The sequence below is a fragment of the Python bivittatus genome, unplaced genomic scaffold, assembly GCF_059951505.1.
Source record: "Python bivittatus isolate LINGU-HERP-01145 unplaced genomic scaffold, Pbiv_v1 ctg000480_np1212, whole genome shotgun sequence".
NCBI lineage: Eukaryota > Metazoa > Chordata > Lepidosauria > Squamata > Pythonidae > Python > Python bivittatus.
This window is the reverse complement of record NW_028277075.1, coordinates 44544744-44550851: the sequence shown is the minus strand read 5'-3', so window position 1 is coordinate 44550851 and position 6108 is coordinate 44544744.

The following is a 6108-nucleotide window of genomic DNA, read 5'->3' as shown; positions in this document are numbered from 1 at the left end:
ATTCCCTATAGCTGCTTTTACAAAAAGAAACAACATTTTGAGTTAGTCATGGAGTTCAAATGTAATTTGTGGTTTGGCTCTTAACTTCACAACTGTAATATAATGGAAAGGTTTCCCTTTGGTATATTTAGTCAGATTATTTTTCTGTGTCATGTTGTGGTCTTGGGATTAAATGTCATTTTGTCAAATTAGATCTTAGAGATGGCTTGTCAAAAGCATTTCTACTTCGACATATATCAGTGCCAACTCCAGCAATGGACATAATTACAATATAGGTTCATGTCTTTGCATTACAAACACAAATCTAGGCAAGCAGAAATTGTCTTTATATTTCAGATAGAAAAATTCCTGAAACTCTATGTGTAAGGGAGCTGTGGTTAGATGTATGGATTGTTCAGAATGAAGCCACTTTAAAACCAATAATTTTACTGAGAAAAGACTTAGCTACAGGCTTAAGACTCTTCCATGCAAGTGAATGGGTATTTCAGTTGCTTTGCTTTGACTTGAATGTAATCCCGTTTTGACACACTGGCTAACTGAACTGTGCATTTTTAGCGCAAATCTAAGAACAGTTGTTCCATTATGAGATCTGCGGAGTTCAGTGGGATGTACTCTCAAGGAGTGCCTTTTGCATTCTATGTCTCTCTTTTTATCTCCATTAAGGGGTCTCTATCCCAACTTCTTCTCTTTTCCTCTATTTTTATTTAATATTGTATGTGATGGAATTAATGTCATAAAAGGGTTTAAACAAATCCAATATGTCCTTTGATAAGTAATTAATTATTCCATGTGCTGCAGAGCATTCAAATCATTAAGACTCTAACCATCTAACTGATATTTGCTTTTGCATCTGTGTACTATTTCTTCCCTTTGAGAACACTGAGGATTTGCTATTTGGTGAATTCTCATATTTTTCAACAAGGTACATGAATTTTACTTCATAAATAGTCATATATATAAATATATAAATAAATGAATAAAAAAAAAGAGGAGAGAGAGAGAGAGAAATGAAAAGAACATGGTTTTAAACATTCAGGACACACAGTCACAAGCTTTATCTTTTAAACACTAGACGTTTATTTAGGTTTCTTTTTTTTTTTTCTTTCCTGACCTTATAGATTAGAGGATAAATTCTAATTTGTAACATCAGAATATAATAGCCAAATATATAATACAGTAAATTGCATTTGTACACATAATACAAAATTTGAGGTAGGGCCTCAAGGACAATGATTTTTTTAAATGAATAATGTATAGTATATCATCATAGGCGCTATATAAGATATATGTATATATATGATACACATCCTTTGAAACATAAATGCTTTTTATTAGCTTATACATGGACAAAATATAACTTCCTGATTAGGGTACATATCTTTATCCATAGGCAGCAGTACCCCTATAGAATGCCTGTAAGTATTTATGACATTACGCAAGTAATTAAGAATTAACCTATTCCATGATAGGTCCACAATAAAGTGCCTAAAACTACAATCCTATATACTCTTACTTGGGAATAAGTCTCGGTGAAACCCACTCCTGAGTAAATCAGCATAGGATTGCCCTGTAAAAGACACAAAGTACAGTATATACTCTAGGTGATGGACAACAATATATTCTAGTTAAACAGTAATTTTATTCTTAACAATGAAATACACCTATAAGGCAAATGGTTACCTGAAGATGTATTTAAAACACGGTGGGCAAAATCATACTATTGCAAGCAATAAAGCCTAGCCCAGCTTTCACATTTTAAATTCAGCCTATTGAAAATACAACACTCACTCCCTCTTTCTTTGGTTATTGGCTGCCTCATGGTAACATAAAGGCAGAAGCCATTATTACCATAAATTCATTTTTTCCTCTCCGTCCTCTTTAGTCTAAGGTGGAATGCTACATTCCAGGCCACTATGCAGAGTTTTAGTATACACAAGAACTTTAGCTACAGTTTTGGACAACAGAATCGTGAACCAAATCAGAAAAACTTTGGAGGTGACCAGCATATACCCAGATTCTTGTATCCAAAACATGCCACCTATTTCCATTCAAACAAATATGCCTTATGAAAAAAACATATTTTCGACATACTCAGTAAGGTTGCAACTGCCACATACTTGTTTTTAATCATTAATTAAACAAATAATTAATCATTAATTGAACGACTACGCTCCATGATTACCCTTGATCTTCCACTGCTGTGGTTCCAGTTATGAACAAGTACACCGAGCTAACAGGTACAACCTTCTCTTTTCCAAAAGAAGGAAAACACTTGGCTAATGCAAAAGGAATCCAACCAACATATGAAGCTATTTTATACTGAGTCAAATCATTGGTCGATCTAGCTGAAAACTATTTATACCAAGCAAATCATATAATATTTACTGTGGCTGGTGGCAACAGTTACAATTTTCTGTCCAAAACACTTGCTAGGAACCAACTAACAAACACTACCACTGCATACCCTTTGTTAATTTCACTGTGACCTACGTTGGGTTGGGATGTCCCATTCAAGCTACATTTTAAAAGACAGAGGCTACCACAGCAGCAACATCTGCTAGATTAACCTGTCCTTACAGCAAAGGAACACCTGCCAAGCCTGCAACTGAATGCATTTTTCTCATCTTTATCAACCTGAAATAGAAAACCTGCAAAAGGTGCCATTTAATAGGGAAGAAAAAATAGCATCTGCATGAAAATAGCAGTTAAGTCTAGCAAGAGACCACTGTAAACCACATAACTGTGCATATATACTAAATGGTATGGCAGAGTGGTGTGGAGGCTAATTAATGCTAAATGCTATTTTATTGCCAACCCCCCTCCCACCATAATTGATGTGCAAAGCACATCAATCCGATCAATGGTGCAGAACTTGATAGAAACAATAACTTGACCCAAATGAAACATTAGCCTAAACACATTCCAAATCATTTTGGTCAATAAAAGTTCATTTTGTTAAACCCACTTTTGTTAAACAAAGTGCTCCTGGGTCAAACAAAAACACACTATACAGGTAACGATAAGGAATTTGAAGGTGAAATATTTTTGCATTGATCATTTTAATATATACATTAAGAAGAGTACATCTAATTCATTCAAAAATTGACCTCATTTTGTTAGACAAATATGCCACAGAAACAATCTACATTACGTTTCTAGTCTTTTTCTATTATTTGTAAGATCAGCAGTTATAGAAATAGATATGACACTTTCCTGTAATATGGCTTTTTTATTTTACTCTAATAATTTAAAAATTACATTTACTAAAATATTTTATGATGTTCAGGATGTGCTCATAAAATATATGCATTTGCTACTAGGCAATCCAAAGAGCTGTAAAATACACATTATTTTTTGTACAACCAACTTTTGTTGGGCAGATTAGAGGCATACTATATTTGATAAATTTAAAAATGAAATGTTTTTGTTCTCACTGAAATGGTCATAGTATCCTATCCTATATATTTCTTTTAATTGACTGATTCTATACCACAGGTACAGTACTGGACATAAGCTAAAAACTAGGCTGTTCATGTTGAACACCCTCGACTGAAGCTTCAAATCAAGAGAGGTTTTGCCAGCAAATTCATTGGAAAATTACTACCATTTGAACACCAGGAATAATTTTAAAGCAGTTATTTTTCTCTATACAATACCGTTAGAAACTAATGTTTGCATCAGGTGGCCCATTCTTGGTCAAGCTAAAAATGCATGGTTATGGTCCAGACCAGGAGAACGCGCTGTATATTCTGAAATAACTATGTAGATTTCCATGGCATCAAGAGGTAATTTATAAAACATTGTGCAGAAATAGATTGGCCTTTGAAAAGATTGTAGACTGTGTCCCTGTTTCTGAAAAGCACATGCCCTGTACATCAGGGAGGATGCAGCTTTTAGCATCTCCCCTTTTCAACATTTTTTAAATTATTGCCAATGTTTCTGCACAGGGCTGACAACAAACTAGCCCATGAACATTTTTCAGGTAACCAGGATGTGCTCAGACTCATGTCATCTAAAACATGCCATCTATATTCTGAGGTCATGACATTTTCATTCCAATTAATGTGTTATCATCTTATCAACATACTAAGTAAGGCAGCAACTTCCAGACACTTGTTTTAATTTTTTAAAAAATGGTTAATCTCCAGTTGGGCCTTGCACTGCTGTGGTTTCATTTATGAACAACAGCATGAGTTAGTAAACAGGAATTCCTCTTTTCCTAATGCAAATGAAGTCAAATTAACATATGAAATTATTTTATACTGAGTCAAATCACTGGCCCATGTACCTGAACACTATTTATACAAACTGATAGCCAGGCTCAATAATTGTATTATTTATTTATTTGAATTGATAAGCTGCCCAGCTCCAATGGACTCCAATTTTTTTTCCCTAAAACTTCCCAGGGTTAAAAATTGAACTGCTTGCATGTAACACATGCAAATATATTTCTTGAAATATAGTTCCTCAATGTTCTGTGATATTGTTGCTTTCTGGACCCCCAGGGAAACATGTTGGCTGCAGGGCTATTACAGTCACATTATGATTACTGGAACAGTGGCATTTACCTCCTGTAAAGTTTGAAGTAACATCTAATCTGGTCTGCCTCCCACTAACATATCACTGGGACAGATGGAAAATGGCTTTTAATTGATATTTTGTTTCATAATCTTTTTATTGCTTTGTTTTCTTTTGTAATAGTTTTGAATGCTCTTTCTGAATATTCTACCAAGTTTAAAATAGTGCAAGAATATAATTAAATATACAATAGCTGATATTGGAGACAATCACAAAAATAAAGTCAGATTGAAAATAAAATATGCTAGTTTCTTCCACTATGTTGTTTATTTATTTTTTTTAAAAAACCCTACTCTCATTAATTATTCATTTCAGTGTGCAACAGATTTTTATTCCCCAGCTACTAATGCCTGCAGAAGCTAATTTTCCAGCTCATGTTTATGAAATTCCGTTATGCCAAGAACAAGAGGTAGTTCTTCAGAACATAACTTGGAGAAGAAATAAATCCCAGAACAAATGCAAAATAGCAGTTTCCCACTGAATCATCTGGCAAAGGTGCCCCCAGCACTGAATTTAGGCTGGTAAGCTTGTGAAAAGTACTTAACGCTTCAAGCTATATGGGGATCAATGAAGACCCCTAAAGGCACACACAACGTGCTGACAATCGCCTGCCCCATGGATTTTAAGGGATTTCACACCTGTCCCCTTATGTCATTGGAACCTTTTGGGAGAAAATCCCAGCAAACTGTGGTATCTAACATAAATGAAAAAGGGGTTAATAGATTTTTAAATCTATTTTCCATTCCAACCAATGGTAATTTGTTTAATTGTGCTTCTGCTTGGCGGCTCAATGATTGACAGTCATCCGATAGCAGCAAAGAATTGGCCATGCTATTTGCCCCATGGAAGAGAAAGTTCAGCAAAATGATTTCAGGCTCCAGTTCAGCCAATCTCAAACATACTTAACTGTCAACTATCTCCACGAAGTGATCTAAACATGTTTTTAAACTTTTTCACTAAAAATAGAGGAAAGTGCTGAACTTTGGCTGGAATACACCCCATTTTATATATTTAATATAAATATAAAATGAATTATTTTGAGAAATCTTTTTAAACTTACAACAAAATTTCGCCACTTTAGTTTCCTCTTTTTACATTTTCCCCCTAAGCAAGATGAAATCTGTATATCTACAAACACAGATTTTAAACACAAGAGTTACCTGAGACCCTGTAATGTGAAGACAAATAGACAAAAGGAAGGACATGGAATTAAGAACAGTCCCCTGAAAGAAGTACAATTAGTTCAGCTCTTACAAACACAAGGAGTGGAGAAGAAGCAAGCAAGCTACTCTAGAATTCACCACCTCTACACTGGTTGCTAAGATATTTTATAGGGACATATAACAGCACTAGGACATGCTACATGAACACTGATTACTTTTTAAAACCTCAGAGATGCATGTATAAGGTACAAGAGGATGCTACAGGTTACAATTGTGCCAATTATATTAAAGACATGTTTATCTCCCTCACGTCAACTGCATCTACAATGAACTGGTTTATTTCTGTAGAGTTCATTGAAGTTATTCT